We start from the raw sequence: 8,709 nt of genomic DNA, 5'->3' as shown, positions 1-8,709 counted from the left end.
AGGCTATAAATACAATGGAAACCTACACAATTAAAGTGGACTAAGCTGTACTTGAAAGTAGAATTGATGCTTTTTTCAGTTATGTAAATATTTGCAATTGTGTGATCCCAAAGATTTCAGTTTGTTGTCCCTCTGGAGCCCCTTTCTCAAAGTCTATAGTAAGTCAGTTTAATATCTTAGTGCACCTTCAACAGAGTAATGTAAATTGGCATTTAAAATAAAGCCTACCAACCAAGATATAGCAATGGGATGCAGAGTATTTTACACTGTACTGTAAGTTTTTTGCAAATGAGTTAAGGGCTAAAGGTGGAAAAATTGATTTGTTGGAATACAACGTGAGGGGTGTCAACCCATAAATTCCAAGGAAATAATTAAGCTACTGTGCATTGGAGAGAGCTCTGTTATTACCATATTCCTCCTTGATCCTACCTATTGAAATCAAGTCAAAGAATGGTTAAGGTACCATAACACAACTTACCTGAAGTTGATTATAAATCTGAATGATCTTGCCTTTATGAGGTGTCTAATGCTTTAAGTCTGCCTGTCGTGCAGCCACTAAGTTTTTTTGAATAAAGCCTGTTGCATAATATCTTCCTGTTCATATGCTCTTGACCACAAATTTCAACTCTATTATGCCATATTAGAACAGAACTCATCAATGACCCTAATGAGGGCTGGTCATTTTTGTGGTCACCATTCTACCATTTCAATTTCATGTATGGCAGGCATTCAAGAAGTCTAAGTAGATGAATTTTCCTAAAAACCAAGTTCAAGTTGTCAAACTTTTCAACACTACCTGGACTAACATGCCCATATTTGGCAAGATCATGAATAATGTTCTGCCTACATATTGAAAGAAGAATTGCTGTATTTAACTGCATGAATTTTGCAAACATTGTTTTGAATATGTGCAAATATTCATATGTCACCTTCTCAGGATGAGAATGGATTTTTATATGCACACTTCAAAAGTTTTTTCCTGTACAGAAAAACATTATGTAGATTTTGTTTGCTATCTTAATTTTTGTTTCATTCCTTTATATTAATACATTTTGTATAATTGTACCCATAGCTGTATGGGATCATACAGTATCAAGTGTCAGATGCAATGTAATGCTGATAATCAATTTAAACCCACTTTAGTAATTTTTTTCCAAAAAACACTGCCAAAGCTGATATTCAGAGTAATGTCATTTCCTGTTCATTTACAGAAAGTGGTGCTCAGTTTTAGAATGCATTGTACCTTTTAACACTTGATGTGTACGTCCCATGTAATAGAAAGGGCAACATAAAATATCAATACAAAAGAAAGAGTATGACAGGGCAAAAAAGACTATTGGATTCTTTCCAGGATAGAGTGAGGAAACTGGAACTTTAACTCTGCACAGTTTGCCACATTAGAAACAAATTCCACTAATGTGCTTCCAGACATTTAAGGTTTGTTTTCACCCAATCTGAAAGCATCAAAAGGCCTTAAATCAGGTTAGAATTTATGTTTTTTTTCCTAGCATTTATGTATAAAACAATGATTTTTGTTAAGTTCTATTACATCTGTGTGCCATGATTTGATTTTAGTCCAAGTTCAGTGATTTTATTTGGTCAAAACAATTGACACACTGAGTATTACTGAACCAACAGGACATCAAAATAAAAATTTGTCTGATTGACCAGTCAGATAGCTCAGCAGACTAAAGGAATATACTTGCTTAGAGCACAGTGGCTACAGTTTGATTCCCAGAGTGCCTTGCTAGCCCCACCCTCAGGATGCACTGAGATGGCCACTGAGACTGGGCGTGGTGGTGCACACTGTGATCCCAGAATCACTGAGTCAGATCTACTTAGTGAGACCCTGTAGACATTATCCTAAATACATTAAAAAATGTCTGAAGTTTAAGGCACGGTACATTAACAAACAAGTGATCCTCATTAGCAAAATTATAAATGCAATTTAGGATGGAGGTACACAGGAGGGAAGCTAATCCAAACTACATTGATAAAGTCTTCAAACCAACTTCTGAACACCATTGCTAATTTTCTCTTTCAATGCTTCTTGTGACCTTGAGTTCCCTTAATTTTGTTCTAGTGGCGAATCACAGCTCATAATGTGCTGTTAGTTCTTCAAGGAGTACAAGGTATAGTTTGGCTATGCTCTCTGTGGTTTCCATAATAACATTTTTGGCAGACTGACCTGCTGCAAAGCAGCCTCTGTTGGTCCACCAGTCAACCCTGTGGGAGCTGCAATTTTCTTTGTGGCCATCACGGCTATGGAAGCCTCCATTGCGACCTCCACCAAATCCTCTACCGCTGCCGTGGTCACTTGCATACTGTGATTGCTGTTTGTGTAGCTACTGTGAAGGCTGGTACTGCCAGCGCCACTGCTTGTCTATACTTTTAGACACCAAACCCTTCACTAAATCTATGCTTAGAACTCTACTACTGCTACCTTTTTAGTAGTGTTCAAAAGCCATGTTTGCTAGCATTTTTTGCTTTTGTTCAAGAAGAAGATCCAATAAATACCTGGTGATGTTTATATTCCTTTCAATGAAGAATGAGGTGGTAAGTCCAAGGTAACCTACACAACCTGTACAGCCAATGCAATGGACATATTCTTCAGTAGCACTTGGCAGGTCAAAATTGATAACATGTTTCATATTTGAAATATCCATGTTTCTTTCTGTTCCTGCAATAGCTACTAGAATTAGAATTGGACTTTCCTAAGCAGAATTGATGAAAGACTTCACCATTTCTTTGAGAAAGGTCTCCTTGGATACTTATACAGGTATATCTTTCATGGCATAAGAAATGCTCTAGTGTATATGTATCATTTTTGGTCTACACAACACTATGAGCTGTGAATCCTAGCATGTTGCATAGAAAAGGTCAAGCAAGATGACCATTTGTCTAATCAAACTGCTTTCTGTGTGATTTTCTCAGAAGTAGAGCCAACTCTTCCTACATACAGGAAAAAAATCTTCACCTAAGAAATCATGTGCCAGCACCTGTATGTTCTTAGAGAAACTAATGCTAAATATCATAGTATGAGAGACACTTTTTAGAGACATAGAATCTTGCCAAGTAATTCTACCTGCCTGAGGTTCAAATCCCATGTCCAACATCTGAGAAACTCCATCTAATGTCAAGTAATTGCAGAAATCAAAACCAAACTTTCTCTTTCCATTATATCTACTAAACATCCTGCAGTAGCTACTAACAAACAACATCGAAGTTGTGTAAGTTGCTTATCTGCTGACCAATAATAGACCACACGAAGACAAACTCTAGGCCATCATGAGAATTTTTGGGATTCTTTACAGCCTATCCCACTAACTCACACCTTGGTGCTAAAAAAGAGGAGACTGAGTACTTTTCGTGGTGGCCACACATTACATTTTTACATTTCCCTTTCTGACCTTCAAATTCCCTCCTGGACCATTTGAATATATTTGTTGTAAGAGGGGTAATTGAAATGCTGCAGGTTTTTGACTTCTGTTTGGCTCGAAGCCATCGGGTCCATTTTCTCATTGATGATAGGAATAAGATGTTTGTGCACTGGAATTTCTTGAGTATAAGAAGCAAGCTCAATGTTCCCTATAACAATTTCTCCCATCTCAACATCAGAGAAACTTTTATTTTGTGGGACACAGTGGTTGCCTATTGTCTCAACTGGAATGTCAACATATTTCTCAAAGGAAATGCTAGTGCTGCTTAGAGAAAAGAATTCCTGTTTCTGACTTAGAGGAAGAGAATGTTGATCAAACCCACAGAAGGTGAAAGCCAAAATAAACCTCTCAGTCTCTAGGGTAAGGACACCAGGTATTTTCAAGCAGCACAGGAATGTACTAAGCAGGGTCATGCTTGGAATGCCTGTCATTCTGGTCTTCTAAATTGGTACTGTTTTTCATGTCATACCAATTACTGCCATACTGTCTCTTAAGTAAATGCTTTAAAAAAAGCAGGTAATAAATGAAAACAAGAGACAAGGAAAAAATGTCATAGGACTGTGCTACTACAATGCTGTATGTGGTTAGATATCTAAATTTCTGTGTAAAAATTTGTAATTGTTTTTTAATATTTTTTAAAATATGTTTTTATTTTTTTCTTCATATTCTGTAGGGACTTAAATTTTAACATATCAATACTTGATGAAAAATATCCGTTCCATTTTATATCTAATATGTTTGATATTCAGAGAGATAGTGAGGTTAATCTCAACTGCCTATGTTGTAGGGTAATAATAATAAGCTTTTCTGGAGGGTTAATAACTTAAGTTTGCAGACCACAAGTTAGAGAAAAAGAAGGGCTGCAAAGACAGCCAAAATTTTGGCCCTAGCCTTTCATGATCAGTTAGGACTCAGGACAAAGGAGAAACTGTAGTGTTTCATCATGTAACTCAGTGGTATCCCAAATTTCCTGATCAAGGAGATTATGGGGGCCACAGAGGAAGGTGTTTGATGATGTAGAGTTGCCTAAGGAGAGTCACCTGGAGAGAAAACATTTTCTCAGGCTTTCACAGAGAGTAAGTTGGTCAAGCAATGGCTGTGACTTATCCACATGGCTGACACTAACAAAAGATCTACAAAGTGCAGTACAGGATCTCAGGATAAATCCTGAGGGGATTTGACTTACCTTGTCAGGTACAAAAGTTACAATTCTTGTTGTCTAGGTCTTTCTTTGTCTTAGTCTTAACCATCCAGCAGAAAAGTATAAAAATGAAGTATAAAAAGTAAAGTCATATTAATATGCTGAGCTGTAAAAGGCTCAAGTCAACAACTTCTGACATTGCCAATCCTACAGACAACTCACTATTATTATGGACTACTGAACTATGTTGGAATATTTTGCTGAATTCATGCACCTACAATATTTAAATGACAATGAAATACCCTTATTTGTCAAAACCAAGCACAAAAGGGGATACAAATGAAGGACCATTTTGTATCTGTATGTTAAAAATAGGATAGATATAGAACTACTTTCTCTTAATACACTGAATAGAAAGATTTGCTAAATAGTGTTTGTGGACAGGATATCAGGTCTGCATGTCATACTACGAAGAAACACTATGAAGACAACAATATGCAATATATTAATTATTGAAACTGTCCTACTAATCAATTTTGAAATTGTCTCATTGATGTTTCTCAATAAAATTATTTTTAAAAAAATAAATGTACTAACACAATCACTGAGCCTGCATTTGAGTTCAAAGTTGCTATATCACTATCTGGAAACTGAATACTACTCCTACAACAACTACTACTACTGCAATTATTACTACTACTAATAATAGCAAATTGCAATATATCTCTTAATTTTACTTTCTTCACTTGAAAATTAGAAATTTTATCTTTTGCTAATATTCTCAGGTTAGATCTAGTATATTTTATTGAATAATATTTATGAGTGTGTGTGTCTGTGTGTGTGTGTGTGTGTGTGTGTGTGTTTATATGTGTGGGGGGTTAAGAGAGAAAGAGAAAAAAGAGAATACACACATAAAGTTGTTCTTCCTCCATTAAAAGATCTATACATGTAATTAATTTGTGAGGAGAGTTATATTAATTACTTTTATCCCACTGTACAGAAAATTATTTTATATAAAACAACTGAAAGAAAAATCATGTGTGAATGTTTTTATGAAGAATCACATCACTTAATCTCATTTTTTAAAATCTTTTTTATTTTGAGAAAGGCTCTCAGTGCAGTTCATGCTAGCCTTGAGCTCACTTTGTAGCCCAGGCTTGCCTTTCACAGCTGAATTCTACAAGAAATTTATAGAAAATTTAATAGAAGATTTGTCAAACTCTTCAGTGAAATAAAAAAGAAGCAATTTTCCAAAGCTCATTCATGGAGCCAAGTATTACTCTGATACCAACATAAGAGAAAGATACAGCTAAAAATGAGAATTATAGGCCAATACCCCTAATGTGAATAGATGCAAAATTCCTTAATAAAACACTCTCAAACATAAGGCATCAAATAATCAACAAGATTACATATCATGATCAAGTGGGGTTCATTCCAGGTATGTTTCAAACTACACAAATCCATAAATATAGTACACAGTATCAATAGAGGCAAGAACAAAAGGCACATGATCATCTCAGTAGATGCACAAAAAGCTTTAGACAAAGTCCAACACTCATTCATTTGAATGCCCTACAAAAAATCAGTATTTACGGTGTAGACCTCAACCTGATAAAAGTCATCTATGAGAAACCAACAGCCAACAGCATAGTAAATGTGGAAAAATTGAAAGCATTTGTCTTAAAATCATGAACAAGAGAAAGATGTCACTGTCTCTACTATGCAATATAATTCTGGAAACATTAGCCAGAGCTATTAGACAAGAGAGACAATAGAAATAAGATTGGAAAAGAAGAAGTGAAATTATCAGTATTTGAAAATGACATGAAACTCTACATAGAAGCCCAAAAATTCCACCAAGAGTTTTGTAGGTTTAATAACCAAATTCAATAATGTAGGATAAAAATTTAATACTCGAAAATCATTTGCATTTTGTATACAATGAATGCACTGAGAGTGAAATTAGGGAATTCATGTCTTTCACAATAATACTCAACAAAATAAAATATTTAGGCATCAATCTCACAAAGGAAGGAAAAGATTTATACATTGAAAAATTACAGTACTCTGCGAGAAGAGATTGAAGAGGATGTGAAAAAAGAGAAAGAAAGGTTTGATCCTGGATAGGAAGAACCAACATTGCAAAACTTGCCATATTCCCAAAATTGTTATTCAGATTTAATACAGATTGATATAGAATATTATTAGTATATCTCGTAGAGCTAGATAAAACATTCCTAAAATTCATTGAGAATGAGTTAAGACCCAGAATACCAAAGACAATCCTTGGAAGCAAAGGAAAGGCCTGAGGCATCACAATCTCTGACCTGAAATTATACTCTAAAACTATTGTGATAAAATCCACATGGTTCTGGCATAATGACGTACCTGATAGTCAAGGGAACAGATCAGAAGATAAAGACAAAATTACAAACACACTCAGCCAACTTATCTTTGATAAAGAGAATATACATGTTCACCGGAAGAAAGACAGTCTCTTAACAAATAGCACTGGAAAAACTAGCTTTCCACAAGCCAGAGGCTAAAAATTTAGAACCATGTATGTCACTATACAACAAACTACAGTTAAAATGAATAAAAGATTTAAACATTAAAACAGAAACATTCACTCTCCTGGAGGAAAATGTAGATATAAATCTTAAAGACATAGGGGAGGTAAAGAGATCATGAACAGAAAACTGAACTGCACAGGAAATACTTCAAAGAATTAACAACTAAGATCTCATCTTTTGAAAAATTTCATTATCTCAAAAGAATCTTCAAGAGGGTAAAAAGTAAATCCACAAACTTGTAAGACATTATATAGCCAACTCTCTCGCCGAAAAAGGCCTTCTCTCTAGAACATGTGAAGCATTAAAAAATAAACTGAAACACCAAATATAAAGACCCAGTGAAAAATAGGCATCTGAATCAAGGATATTATGGGGTCAAAGAGGAAAGTGATCGATGATGGAGAGTGTGCCTAAGGAGAGTCACATGGAGAGAAAACATTCTCTCAGGCTTTCACAGAGATCACATTGGCCAAGCAATGGCCGTGACTCATCCACAAGGCTGGCACTGACAGAGATTTTACAATCTGAGGTACAGGCTGTCTATGCATGAAACTACTAATACAAATTACCATCTGGAGTGCATTATCTTAGTTCACAGGTATCAGTATATATAGTTAGTCTGTGTGAGAATCTTTACTTTTAATTGCTAGATTAAAAAATCTTCTGGAGATTCTCAGGAACATTTCCTCACCCATCTTCTACATATAACTGTATGGCTTGACTTATTCATGTTTCCTAGCTATTCTCCTATCCCTCTCTTCACAGGTTAGTCCTTGAGATCCTACTTTCCTTTTACTTGTATTATGCCTTTCTATTTGTAATTCTTCTTTTGAGTTCTTATACTAGGGAGACTATATGATATTAACACATATGTGTCTGGTTTATTTCACTTATGAGTATATATTCAAGTGGCATCCACTTCAGTATAAGGGCCTCGAGCTTATCATTCTTAATAGCTGAATAATACTCCATTATGTAAAAATACCACAATTTTTTCAACCATTCCTCAGGTGATGGGCATGTTGGTTGTTTCCAAGGTTTGGCTATCACAAATTGTGCTGCTATAAACATAGGCACACATATATCACTATGATATGATGTTTTCAGATGCTCTGGGAAAATTCCCAGTCGAGAATACCTGGTTTAAATGGGATTTCCAGTCCAACTTTTCTAAGGAGTCTCCATACTGATTTCCATAATGGTTGCACCAGTATACATTCCCACCAGCTGTGGAGAAGGGTTGCTTTTTCCCCAAGCCTCTCCAACTTTTGTTGTTGGGTGATTTCTTTATGATAGCCATTCTTTCTGGGGTGAGATGATATCTCAATGTGGTTTTAATTTGCATTTTGTGGATGGCTAGTGTATGGCTAGTACTGTGGAGCATTTCTCATATATTTATTTGCATCTTTAATTTCTTCCTCTGAGAAGTGTGTGTTCATCTCAGATGCTGATTTCTGGATTGAGTCTTTAAATTTTGGGGCCCTAGTGTTTTTTAGTTCTTTATAAATTCTAGAGAGCAGACCTTTGTCTGAGTACTTATTTGTCATGATTT

At 35.4% G+C, this 8,709-nt stretch overlaps 1 pseudogene; it reads right to left on the bottom strand.

Annotated features, from left to right (window-relative positions):
• Nucleotides 1–2,090: 2,090 nt before the first annotated feature.
• LOC101574880 lies at nt 2,091–3,208 on the bottom strand (annotated as a pseudogene).
• Nucleotides 3,209–8,709: the final 5,501 nt, after the last annotated feature.

This window comes from Octodon degus, unplaced genomic scaffold (assembly GCF_000260255.1).
Source record: "Octodon degus isolate 3935 unplaced genomic scaffold, OctDeg1.0 scaffold00202, whole genome shotgun sequence".
Classification (NCBI taxonomy): domain Eukaryota; kingdom Metazoa; phylum Chordata; class Mammalia; order Rodentia; family Octodontidae; genus Octodon; species Octodon degus.
Note: the sequence above shows the minus strand (reverse complement) of the source record. Positions and strands in the feature narration are given on the sequence as shown.